Below are 14,716 nucleotides of genomic sequence, written 5' to 3'. Positions count from 1 at the left end.
TCGAACCATGTGACACGATCTGACGCTGTCCGGTTTTGGGACTGTCAGATTGACAAGCCGAATGTCCAAGCAAAGTCTGCAGTTTAACATGCTGTGAAAGTGAAACAATAATAAACTGGGTCCGTCGGCGATGCTTGCACGTAAAGGAGTTAATAACTCACCCTCATGTCGTTCCAAACCCGTGAAATATACTGTTTATCTTCGGGAACACAGTTTAAGATATTTTCGATTTAGTCTGAGAGCTCGTAGTCCCTCCATTGAAACTGTGTGCACGGTCCAGAAAGGTAAGAAAAACATCATCAAAGTAGTCCATGTGACACCAGAGGGTCAGTTAGAATTTTTTGAAGCATCGAAAATACATTTTGGTCCAAAAATAGCAAAACTACGACTTTATTCAGCATTGTCTTCTCTTCAGTGTCTGTTGTGAGAGAGTTCAAAACAAAGCAGTTTGTGATATCCGGCTCGTGAAAGAATCATTTGATGTAACTGGATCTTTTTGAACTTGAGTTATTAATACATAATTACATAATAGCCATAATTTAGATTTTTGGGTGAACTATCCCTTTAACCCCCCTTTCTGAACATAGACTTAAAAGTGCACTATTCAAACATAAATTGTTATCATTCGTGGATGATTTTTTTTTTGTATTATGACAAGGTGAGGAGCCTGCCAATACATTTTAAAGTGTAATTTGCAAGGTAATGAATTGTCTGATTTGAAAATTGGAACATTCAGTTGTAGATCTGCAAAAGTGGATTTACATTTAGCTAATGCTTTTATCCAAAGCAACTTACAATTGCTATATATGTTAGAGGTTGCACGCCTCTGGAGCAACTAGGGGTTAAAGGGTTAGTTCACCCAAAAATGAAAATTATGTCATTAATAACTCACCCTTATGCTGTTCCAAACATGTAAGGCCTCCTTTTATCTTCGGAACACCGCTTAAGATATTTTAGATTTAGTCCGAGAGCTCTCAGTCCCTCCATTGAAGCTGTGTGTACGGTATACTGTCCATGTCCAGAAAGGTAAGAAAAACATCATCAAAGTAGTCCATGTGACATCAGAGGGTCCATTGGAATTTTTTGAAGCATCGAAAATACATTTTGGTCCAAAAATAGCAAAAACGACGACTTTATTCAGCATTGTCTTCTCTTCCGTGTCTGTGTGAGAGAGAGTTCAAATCAAAGCAGCTGGATTTCCGGTTCGCGAACGAATCATTCAGTTCACCAAATTGAACTGAATCGTTTTAAACGGTTCGCATCTCTAATACGCATTAAACCACAAATGACTTAAGCTGTTAACTTTTTTAATGTGGCTGACACTGCCTTTGAGTTCAAACAAACTAATATCCTGGAGTAATTCATGTACTCAAACAGTACATTGACTGAACTGCTGTGATGAACACCGAGCCGAGCCAGATAACGAACAATAGACTGACTCGTTCACGAGTGAACAACCGTTTGCATCGTTGTTTGGATCACCAGTAGTTCATTCGGACAGTTCGATTCAATAAACCGTTTGAAGAAAACGGTTCACCAGTTCTTTTGCGCTCGACGTAATGGCGTCATTGGCGATGATTGCCCTTGATTCAAGCCTTCGGTTTACCCGCACCCATAACACTAGCACAGAATCAGTTCAGAATCAATCACCAAAAGAATCAGTTCAGTTCAGACGCTCTGTGTGTCGGTCTGCTTCACGCTGAATCACACATGCGCAGTATCATCAGCTCCTCGGTACACGAATCGGACACATCTGACAGAAACGGTTGTTCACTCGTGAACGAGTCAGTCTATTGTTCGTTATCTGGCTCGGCTCAGTGTTCATCACAGCAGTTCAGTCAATGTACTGTTTGAGTACATGAATTACTCCGGGATATTGGTTTGTTTGAACTCAGAGGGAGTGTCAGCCACATTAAAAAAGTTAACAGCTTAAGTCATTTGTGGATTAATGCGTATTAGAGATGCGAACCGTTTAAAACGATTCAGTTCGATTTGGTGAACTGAATGATTCGTTCGCGAACCGGAAATCCAGCTGCTTTGATTTGAACTCTCTCTCACACAGACACGGAAGAGAAGACAATGCTGAATAAAAATATTTTTGGACCAAAATGTATTTTCGATACTTCAAAAAATTCCAACGGACCCTCTGATGTCACATTGACTACTTTTATGATGTTTTTCTTCCCTTTCTGGACATGGACAGTATACCGTACACACAGCTTCAATGGAGGAGCTGAGAGTTCTCGGAATAAATCTAAAATATCTTAAACTGTGTTTCAAAGATAAAAGGAGGCCTTACATGTTTGGAACAGCATAAGGGTGAGTTATTAATGACATAATTTTCATTTTTGGGCGAACTAACCCTTTAAGTGTCTTGCTCGGGGACACATTGGTGTCTCACAGTGGATTCAAACCCGGTTCTATCACACCAAAGGCATGCATCTTATCCACTGCGCCAACACCACCCCTATATTTCTGATGGGAAGTGATGCTAGTGATGTGCAAGACTACATTAACCAGAGATGTGTAACCTCAAAAACTGAACTGAATGTAATTGTAAAATGAAAGGAAGACGTAAAACAACAATAACATTATAATATACATTATAACATCCTTGAAAGCCAATAAAAATAGGATAGTCTTAGGCTACAGTCTACTCATCAAAAATGTAAAGAAAGACCTTTACACAAAGGCTCTTATGCATGCTATTGTTATATGCAGTGACTGTGTTGGAATACATCTACCAGTGGTACACCGTATAGCACGTGATGATCCAACTAACACAGCAAGTATGTCAGAGAATTGTATCTACCTCACACCTACTAGTGGATCCTGCAGAGTATTTCTTAAAGTGCTTCCAGTGTTGCTACACCGCAAATTCAGCTCAGTGGAGACCAGGGGCGTAGATTACGCAGGGGACGTGTGTCCCCCCACTTTTAATATAACAGATAGAAACTATTCTGCCTTATTATGTGATAAAAAAAAAAAAAAAAATTGTAGTATATAAACAAATTATTATTATTTGTTGTTGTCCAGCAGTTATAGATTTCTAAGCCAATTGAAAGCTTGAAATTATAGAAAGATTTAAGTTGCCTATACACTACCAATCAAAAGTTTTTGAACAGTAAGCTTGTTAATGTTTTTTTTAAAGAAGTCTGTTCTGTTCACCAAGCCTGTATTTATTTGATCCAAAGTACAGCTAAACAATAAAACCTTGAAATATTTTTACTAGCCTATTTAACCTGTTAAATGTCACCCCTTCCCGTATACGGGACGCCTACGTTGACTATACTATATTACAATCAAATCTAATCTAATTTTGACAAACTATATATCGTTGGAAAGGTCTAAGACTCCCAAATATATATTTTACCAATATTTTTTGTTAGAAATTATGTAGGAAAAGTAATAGATGAATTTATGAAAAGGGTGCACCCTCAGAAATCTACATTACAAAAGGAGCTTTGACCTTCGTTTAAAAAAAAGACTTCCTCGTGGCCTTTTTCTCTATTACATTTTAGAAATCATCAGAAGTTATATATCACTTGAAAACATAAAATCTCAAAATTCATCCTTCAAAACCCATTTTAAAATCAGACATTGCATTGCCATGTAAATGGTACATCAAAAACATGATACAAAATGTTTTCAGTCATGAATTATAAAAATTTAGGTTTGTATCATGCACATTCAAGTCTATCTTCAAAAACGTGAGTGACAGTTAACAGGCTAAAATAACTGATTTTTATTTGAATACATTTCAAAATGTAATTTATTGAGATTTCAAAGCTGAATTTTTAGCATCATTACTCCATTCACTTGATCCTTCAGAAATAATTCAGATATTCGTATTTGCTGCTCAAAAAAAAAAAAAAAAAATATTATGATAATGTTGAAAACAGTGGAGTAGATTTTTTTATTTTTATTTGATGAATAGAAAGTTCAGAAGAACAGCATTTATATGAAATAGACATTTTTTTTTGTAAAATTACATCTTTATCATTACTTTTGATCAATTTAAAGAATCCTTGCTAAATAAAAGTATTAATAAGCTTTTTAATAATATGGTGTATAATGTTGCAAAACGTTTTATTTCAAATAAATGCTGATCTTTGGATCCTTCTATTCATCAAAGAATACTGAAAAATTTACTCCTATGTTTTTAATAATGATAATCAGCAAATCATCATATTAGAATGATTTCTGAATGATGATACAGTGAAGAGAGGAGTAATGATGCTGAAAATACAGCTTGGATCACAGGAATAAATTACATTTTAAAATATATTCAAATAGAAAACAGTTATTTTAAACAGTAAACATATTTCACGATATTACTGCTTTTGCTATATATATATATATTGTGACGAGCACTCCCAGAGGAATCAGCGTCGCCCTGGAAACCAAAGCAAAACACCTGCACTTCCTCGTCACCGGCTGATCGGTCATCAGCCAGCACATTTAAAAGGAGCACATGTTACACTCAGAAGAGGTTCTTGAACCGAATGCAACGCTGGTCTAACCCCTCTCTCTTCACTTTTCAGAAAGCAGCGAGTGACCGACAGCCCAGCCACTTTGGAGCATGTTTGGACACCCACTTTCACTTTTTGATTTCACGTACCTCTTTTCGAGTGATTCTTCACCCCGTGACAGTGGTGGAGAATGCGGGCAGTACAGTGAGGAATCACCGACAAGATCACCGCCCCAACTCCTAATTTTTTTCTTTTTTTCCTGTATCTGTCACCAGCACCACAGAAGGCGGCACGCGCGTCCCTGCGATGGAGGACGTCTTACAACGCCTCGCTGAAGTTAGCATCCGGCAGCAGCAAATAGCGGAACACCTCGCCACTCGCCTGGGCAGGACGGAGGGTGAACTCGCTGCCGTCTGTTACCCGAGATGACAGCCGATGACGATGTGGAAGCCTTCCTTCAGGTTTTCGAAGACACTGCCCACCGAGAGGGATGGCCAGAGGACGAGTGGGCACGTGCGCTGGCACCCCTACTCACCGGTGAATCACAGAGGGCTTACTTCTTGCTCCCCCTGATGAGTGCTGACAGTTATGTCGAAGTTAAGCGAGAGATCCTGGCGAGGCTGGGCCTCTCCCCTGTAAGTGCCGCCCAGCAGTTCCACAAGTGGGAATACAAGCCCCGGGTGCCAACCCATGCCCAGGCAGCCGAACTCAGCCGCATCGCCCAGCACTAGCTGTTCGAAGGAAACCCCACACCAACACAGGTAGCGGAACGAGTGGTGGTCGATTGCATCCTGCACGCACTACCTTGCGCCCACCGACAGGCCGTCGGCATAAGGAACCCACGTGACATCCGGGAACTAGTGGAGTCGATCGAGCTGGCGGATGCTGTCCATCCCAGCGGTGCAGGGGACCGGCTGCCGCCATTCCCCCGGAGGGTGGTCCAGGAGCGACGCCTGCTCGAAGGCACTGCGCGACCAGTCAGCAGGCAGACGGTTCCCCCACCGCGAGATGAGCCCATGCCAAGTGCCGAACCACCGTTGCCTCCGCGAGCCTGGCTGGCAGGCTGCATCGTACACCAACTGGTGCCGGCGGGAGCCCCCGAAGCAGGCAGTGCGGTCACCCTCATCCAGTCGCGGCTGTGCGCTACCCGAATCGGCCGGAAAAACTTCCTACTGATTACCTGTGTGCACGGAGACACTCGCCAAGTACCGGCCAGTGAGATGGTTATTTCGTCCCCCCCAGGCACCTGGCCATTGGAGGTAGGCCTGGTGAAGGACCTACCGGTGGCCGTACTGCTTGGAAGGGATTGGCCCGGCTTCGAGAAGCTGCAGTCCGCCGCTACTCAGCCTGCCAGCCCCAAGGGGAACCGTCGAAGACCGAGGCGGCCGCCTGGACCCCACCGCCGACCGGCCCTGCTCATCTCCGACAGTGGGAGAGAAGGTGAGGCCCCCTCCCAATCTACCAATCTGTTTTATGATGTCTACCAACAGGGCCCAGCAAGCGCAGCAACATCATTACGACCGGGCAGCCCAACCGCGGGAGTTCCAACCGGGAGACCGCGTCATGGTCTTGGTCCCCAGCTCCGCCTGCAAATTTCTGGCCTTCTGGAAGGGACCCTACTCTGTCATGGAGAGGATTGGACCGGTCACTTACTGCCGGGACGACGGCAGGCGGAGCAACTCTACCACATCAACCTCCTAAAGAAATGGGTGGGGACCCGGGACTAAGTAGCTGCCCTGACCCTCACCGAGCCCGTGGTTGTGGATGTTAAACCCCACCTTTCGGCTATCCAGAAGACGGAGCTGCAGCACCTGGTCAGTCAGTTCCAGGATGTGTTCTCCTCTCCTCTGTGCTTCAACACCACGTCCGGACGTCCCCAGGAGTCGTCGTTAGGCAACGGCCCTACCAAGTCCCGGAGGCTCGTCGGCAGGCTATTGAGGAAGAGGTCCAACAGATGCTAAATTGGGGGTAATAGAACCATCCCGGAGTCCGTGGTCCAGCCCCATTGTGATGGTCCCAAAGCCAGATGGCACCCTCCGCTTTTGTAATGACTTCCTCCGCCTGAATGAAGTCTCCGAATTCGACGGGTACCCCATGCCTCGGGTGGACGAACTTCTGGACCGGCTAGGAAGGGCCAAGTTTAACTTGCAAATCTCCCCAAAGAGTGAACCAAAGAGGTGCTTCCAGATACGGGGGGCCTTCGCAGCACCCCAAGCCACAGCTCAGTGCATCAGTGTCAACTGCCTGTCCCAATGTCTTTTTTACCGTAATGTTGAGAAGTTATTGCAACTTGACTTCCTGCCTTATCGAAATGAGAAACTGGTGGTTTGATCCAGGGAAGATCAAGAAGCAATTAAACTTATCGAATGCAGGACACAGAGGATCTAGGTAAATGATGTTCAGCGGTATGTCACCACTCTCCTGCGCAAACCTGGTACTCTGAAACTCACAAGCCCAATTCAGTCTGTCATGCCTAGTCTGAGGAGTACAGAGAGGACGGTTCAGAGAGACCCAGAGAAAACTGCTGTGTACTCTGATGAGATTAATAAGCTCATTAAGGCTGCCTATGTTTCTTAGCTTCATCCCAAAGAGTCACCAAAACAGAGGAGGCCTGGTACATTCCCCATCACCTGGTTTGTCATAATTATAAAACAAGATTGTTCTTCAATTGCTCATTCAGGTATCAAGGTCTGTCTCTGAATGATCTGCTTCTGCTAGGGGCTGCACTCGGCCAGAGACAATTTATAAGAGACATGTCAATTCCTCAATCCTCAAAACAACTATATAAGTAAATTCCGTAATGGCAAAGATAGCAGATGTATGCACATGTCCCATCCCTCCCGCTGGAAAGCTTTTAACAGTCAAGCCGGGAAACATTTAAGCCTATCGTCTGGTTCCACTGACATATCTGCACAGTTGAGGAACCCATGTGCATGTGTAGTGAAAGTATAACCTGTGGGGAAAGGGCATTTTAAACCTTATTTTGGGGCAATGTCGTCAACATGTTTCAGAGATTTCTATCATATTTTACTGCTGTTTCTATGCATGCAGTTTTTATGTCCCGGTGACCAGTGAAAGTGCAATTCTGACTCTATGCTTATGCATTTAGATAGGAGCTGGTCTTGTTAGTCTGAAATACCTGCCCGGAGGCGTTGCCAAGACGGCGACTGAGTGGCATGACTTGCCTAAAATGACTCATTGTTGGGCGTTCTCGTGAGATTCCGTCAACACCATGTGGCTGTAAGTGCAGATATCAGTGGAATTTTCCATCAGGTCCGCTTGCTGCCTGAGAACAGACCTCTTCTCCACTTCAGGCAAGATCTGCACTATCATAGCAGTCCAGAGGTCTATGAATGGGTAGTCTTGCTGTTTGGTACAACCAGCAGCCCATGTTGTGCCATTTTTGCTGTGTGACAACATGCTCGCAATAACCAAGAGAGCTACCCAAGTGTTTACAGGTAGTAAAGCAGAAATTTTGTATGTGGACAACTATCTAGTGGACAACTATTTGACCTGTAGGATTATCCTTGAATAGTCCATTTCAGTAAAGGAACCTAACACCACATTCCACAGTTCAGAATGATTTCCCATCGAACCATTAGTGTGTCATAAAACATATTCATGGTGCTAAAATGGCTAAAGGAGATGTCACCGCCCTTTTCCTTCTTGTGTCTGTCTAATCTCATACCAGCAGACGTCAGGACACCAGGAAAAGATTTCTCTTTGTTCCCCAAACTTAAGACCAAATGACCAGGAACCCTGTGGTGACCCCAATGCATACATCCACAGCCTTATCAGGAATCAGGAAGGATGCTAAAGCATTCCTTTGGCCCAGGATCACCAAAAACCTTAAACCAGGGAACACCTCCTTGCTGCAGCTGTAAATTCCAGAGACTTTGTCTCCACATTGAAGTTTAATCCACTTGTGGTTTAATACCAACAATGGTTCAAAATTGTTTCCAATAATCTGAATTGATTGCAAGTATTTACCTCACACATTTCTTAAGTATCATGTATGTTTTATATAACCTGTTTATTTCTGTGTGTTTAACTTTCCTTACAGCCTATTCGTAGGGTTTTCTACCTCAGTTATAGGAACTAATCACCAGAAGTTGCCTCATACATGTGTATTCTCTCTATTAAGCATGCTTTATATTACTCAAGTAATTTTGTGTGTTAAACACTTTACTTCCTCCTCATCAATGGGAAGTATGTAGTTTGGTACCTACTTGATGGGTAAATGATTTCTAGAATTTTGATATAAAGTAGATGTGTGTAGGATGCACCATATTTAAACTATTAAGTTTGCTTATTAAAGTGTTTAAACTAAACTCTCTGAAGTTTGGACACACGCGAATCACATGGACATTACGCTAATTACATGCAAGAACCGGAGAACGGTGCGTAGGCCCCGCCCAAGACAATATCTGATTGGCTGTCGCACTAAGAAGGATGGGTCAGATGGACACGCTTATAACCCAATGACAAGCAGCTATGCAATGCTTTTTGCTTTTAGCTTTTTGCCTCAGCTTTGCCCTGCTTTGCAGTGACTTGGGCTCTATCGTCCATCGTGTACTCTTCAAACCACCAAGAGCCCACTCAAAACTTATCAACTCTTCTGTAAGATCCTTCGTCGAACTTCGTCCAAGAAAACCCCCTCAGAGAAACTCCGTTGCATAGCAACCCGCAATCCAGGAAGTCTTGCAAACGAAGCGCCACCCGGCAAAGCCAACCAACTAATCACCATCGAGTGCTGTCCTTCAGAACGCATCATCGATCGACTGCCAGCCAATCAGCGCCAGAGAATCCCTCTCCACATTGCACTGAATAAGATGGAAGGGGTGGGGACAGTGCGTGATCTTTCTAAGTCATGGCTCAAATCTAAGTGGCGGTGTTGCGATTCTATTTTCAAAGAAGCTTAATATGACTAATATATCTTCCTATGAGATAGATAAGGGTAGAATATTGATTGTACAGGTGGAGTTAACCCTTGTGGATTGTTCAAATTCACTACCCTTTCGAGTTGTTCGTGGATGAAAACATGCACTCAATTCAACTGCTGTAAAAATGTATCAGATTCATTTTTTTTTTCATTTTTTTTTTTTTTTAGCATAAATCTGTTAATCAACTTCAGTCATGATCAAAACTACCAAATGTTTTTAAAAAATCCAAGAATTTAACTCTTTAATTGCCAAGTTCATAAATGATGTAACTGATTTGGGGGGGAAAAACACACAAAATTACATATTTTCAATATAAATAATTTTTAATTAATTTTTTTTTTTTACTTTTTATAATAGTCTTGGGAATGTCAAAGATTAGTAGCAACATTGGCTTTGATGCATTTTTAGTTTTTGTGCTGCATTATATTTAAATGTTTTCTCCCTAATTAGTTGGTGGCTGTTTTTGCCCCATTGACTTCCATTATAACGACATTTTTTTTATTTCAAAGTCATGACACCATATAATCATGCATTCTTGATTGTTTGTGGTTTTCCCTTTTGGGAAGAGGTACAATTTGTTATTTTTACAGTTGATCACTAAGTGGGACCATTAACCCTTTAGATAGGCCTGTGCAAAAAAAAGGCTTAGTTTCTGGCTTGTATATGGAGTTATATGGAGTATAACAGTAAATTATAGTGTTTGTGTGTGTGAGAGATTCTTGATTGTTGGTGGTTTTCCCTGTTGGGAAGAGGTAACATTTGTTAGTTTTACAGTTGATCACTAGGTGGGACCATTAACCCTTTGGATAGGCCTGTGCAAAAAAAAGCTTAGTTTCTGACTTGTATATGAAGCTATATTGAGTATAACAGCATATTATATTGTCTGTGTATGTGTGTGTGTTTGAGAAAGAGAGAGAGAGAGTGTGTGTGAGAGAGACCTTTGCGCACTTACCTTGATGTATTTCAGAAAATCAAAATGTACACCTCAGCTCTCAGAACTACATGGAGTAAACAAAAGTGTATTTATGCACCTGATGCCCTTTAATGGTGGTGAAAGTATTCGGTTGTTTTCATTGTTTATTCATATTGATAATTTAAGCTGAACTCTTTCAAACTTACGATATACACTACAGTCTCCGTGCTCACAGTGTTCCAAACACAAATCATTTTTATACATTTTTTTATATATATATATTTTCATTGTCTGGCTATCAGGGACTTTGGTATGGAGTTAAAGGTTAAGATTATAACTTTTTTGCTAGTATTCTATAACATTGTGAGTTTATATTAGCACCTTTTGTTGTTTTCTCGTGGTAACTGATAAAGCGTTTGGACACGGAAGCGCTGCTACGTGACATCAGACTTAACAAGGGAATAGACTAAACAAAAGCAAAGTACATGGATTTAAACACTTGCATGGCATCGTGCTGGTCATTTAATGGGGAGAAGAGCAGCAAGCAACTTGTACCAAAGTTTTAGAAATGATTATGTAGCGTGACCCCTCCAGCGAGCTGCAGCTTATTTGAAGTTGGTATTGCATTTTGGTTCATAGTACATTATGTTCATAAATTTAATGCAAAGTAGATTTTTTTACAGGATTTTAAGGTTTTAAACTGGCTTTACCATCAAGAAAAGATGAGCATTTCACATATAGGCCCTCTGTACTTTTCACCATCAAAAGGCAGCATGTGCATAAACACACTTCTTTTTTTATTGTTTACTCCATGTAGCTCTGAGAGAATGAGGTGCATATTTGGATTTTTTCCGATACTGTACATCAAGGTAAGTGCACAAAGGTCTCTCTCACACCCTCTCTTTCTCTCTCTCTCTCTCTATCACACACACACACACACACACACACTATAATTTGCTATTATACTCCATATAACTCCACACAAGCCAGAAACTAAGCCTTTTTTTTGCACAGCCCTATTTAAAGAGTAAATGGTCCCATCTAGTGAGCAACTGTAAAAAATAACAAATGTTACCTCTTCCCAACAGGGAAAACCACCAACAATAAAGAATCTCACACACACACAAACACTATAATTTGCTGTTATACTCCATATAACTCCATATACAAGCCAGAAACTAAGCCTTTTTTTGCACAGGCCTATCTAAAGGTTTAATGGTCCCACCTAGTGATCAACTGTAAAACTATTTTTTTTACCTCTTTCCAAAAGGGAAAACCACAAACAATCAAGAATGCATGATTATATGGTGTCATGGCTTTGCAATCAAAAAATGTCATTATAATGGAAGTCAATGGGGCAAAAAAAGCCACCAACAACTAATTAGGTAGAAAATATTTAAATCTAATGCTGCACAAAAACTAGCAATGCATCAAAGCCAATTTTGTTACTAATCTTTGACATGCCCAAGACTGTGATAAAAGGTAAAAAAAAAATATCCAGTCCACAATCACTTTTTATATTGAAAATATGTAATTTTGTGTGTTTTGTCCCAAAATCAGTGACATCATTTATGAACTTGGTAATTAAAAAGTTAAAGTCTTGGAATTTTTTTAAACATTTGGTAGTTTTGATCAGGACTGAGGTTGATTAATAGAGTTATGCAAAAAAATGTGAAAAAAATATTTATCTGTTACATTTTTACAGCAGTTTAATTTAGTGGTGTTTTCATCCACGAACAACTCAAAAGGGTAGTGAATTTACCCAGAGTGTACCGTTGAGTTTTAAAAAAAAATTCTAAGCATTTTCCCAAAATATGGGTCAAAATAAGATTTGTCACCAAAAATCATTCCATTAGCTCAAACACAGAGAAAGTTGTGGCCAAAATAAGACTCAACTTTACCCCCTAGTGGACGAAAACGTCCTCAACAACCAACAAGGGTTAATGGGATTCCCATTTCTCTTTATAAATGTTTACTTTCCTAATATTGGAGCTGAAAGGGTAGAATTTTTTAAAAAAATTATCTAGTGAATTAAAAAAATGATAATGCATGTATGGTTCTTGGAGGTGACTGGAACTGCACCTTAGATTTTACACTAGACCGAAATGGTGAAGAACCGTATCCCCAGTCTGCTAATTCATTAAGCAGTATAATAAAGAAATATGACTTATCTGATTTTTGGAGGGAGAAACACCCAACAGTAAAACAGTATACATGGGTCAAAGCCTCTCATGATCATATTAGTGCTGTGAGGTTGAATAGGTTTTATGTAAGTAAAAATAATTCTAATAGAGTTTTACTGTTAACTGTCACCCGTCCCCTCTGTGGGACCCCTACATTTACTTCACTATATTACAATTAAATCTAATCTAATCTTGACAAACTATATATCGTTGGAAAGGTCTAAGACTCCCAAATATATATTTTACCAATGTTTTTTGTTAAAAATTATGTAGGAAAAGTAATCGATTAATTTCTGACAAGAGTGCACCCTCAAAAATCTAAATTATAACTGGTGTTTTGACCTTTGTTTAAAAAAAAATACTACTTGTTGCCTTTTTCTCTATCACATTTTAGAAATCATCAGAAATTATATATCGACTAAAAACTTAAAATCTCAAAGTTCATCCTTTAAAACCCATTTTAAAACCAGACATTGCATTACCATGTAAATGGAACATCAATATCATGTTACAAAATATTTTCATTCATGAACTATAAAAAATTAAGTTTTGATCGTGCACTACAAAGTCAATGTTCAAAAATGTGAGTGACAGTTAAGGGGTTTTAAAAGACAATATTTTTCCAAATGGTTTTACTGATCATCATTTGTGCATGATTGAAATGAGTTTAAAAAAGTCACAGCAAAAAAGTGACTATGAAGATTTAGTGCAATGGAGGTTGGAAAATCACAAATGATAGTTTTTATGCCAGAACTACACAGCCCACTCAAACAGACTTGTAAAGAACGCTATTAAAATACTTGAGAGAGAAATAACTGAAATCGAAGAAGGAATTATTGAAGGAAACTCAGAAGGGGATCAATAGAGAGAAAAAGGTCTGTTTTGGCATCCCTGTTCAATGAAAAAGCAAAAGGTGCTTTGATAAGAGCCCGCTTTTCCTCAATAAGAGAAATAGATGCTCCGAGCTCATAATTCTTCAACTTGGAGCGAAAAGGAGAAAGAAAACTCATGTTACATTTGAAACTTCCAAATGGGACTTTAACAACTAATCCAAAAACAATGAGAAACCACGCAAATAACTTTTACACTGACTTATGTGAAGCAAGAGACTGTGACATTCACTGCATGGACGACCTACTAAGAGATCTTCCAAAGCTCACTGATGATCAGAGACCATGGCTTGATGCAGATATTCAATTGGACGAAATATCAGAGGCGGTAAAAATAAACTTTCTAATGGCCAGTCCCCTGGTATTGATGGACTTCCTTCTGAACTTTATAAGCAATTCTGGACTCTTTTAAAAGATGATATACTTGATGTTTTTAGAGTTTCTTATAGGAAAAATGAACTGCCGACAAGTTGTAGAAGAGTGGTTCTATCTTTATTGCCAAAAAAGGTGACTTTGGACTGTTAACCTGACCCCCATTATTGGACTCACAGATGAAAGTGCTCTAACTTATAATTGTAATAAGTTTCCTACTTCAGTGTGTTACAAACATAATTGTGGTGTCTTTAGAAAGAAGACCCTTTGGGCTTTACTTTTTATCAGATTTGATAATGCTCAAAAATATTAAAAGTTATAGACACTGAAGTGCCTTGATTTTTTTTTTATTTTTACCACTCTTAAATATGTTTTTATTTGATATAAAAATACATGAAATGAGTGCTGGAGCAATTTAGAAAAGTAATGGGTTGAAAGCCACATGTCTCATGAGTTTCTGTTTCAAATCTGAATAAAATATCATGAAAAATGAGACTCCTGCAAATATTTTTATGAGACTATGTCTACACCCCCCACCCCCCCCCAAATATAAGAAAATATATTTCCAAATAGTATTGGAGGCTTCTACAAACTATTTAGTCAGTAAACATACCACTACATATATTTTTTTTTTCAATTATTAAACACTAGACAGAAACTTAGACATCATATAAGTGATTTATTTGAGCACTAGAAAAATACAGTAAGAATAATTTGAGTAAGAAAAAAAATGTAACTTTGTTTGCCAATTACAGAACATCCTGAGATTTCTTGAAATGCATCTTTTACAATGAATTACGATGCAAATAAGTGCTGATGGACACTTATACAGATGGTAATAACACAAATGTGCCAAAGTAAATAATCCACTCACTCTATTCATAAAGACGTGTTCACTTTGATAGCCATGATCATGCAGTAATAGCGAGCTGATTTGGGCTGA

Source organism: Carassius gibelio, chromosome B7 (genome assembly GCF_023724105.1).
Source record: "Carassius gibelio isolate Cgi1373 ecotype wild population from Czech Republic chromosome B7, carGib1.2-hapl.c, whole genome shotgun sequence".
NCBI classification, from domain to species: Eukaryota; Metazoa; Chordata; class Actinopteri; order Cypriniformes; family Cyprinidae; genus Carassius; species Carassius gibelio.
This window is presented reverse-complemented; position numbering follows the sequence as displayed.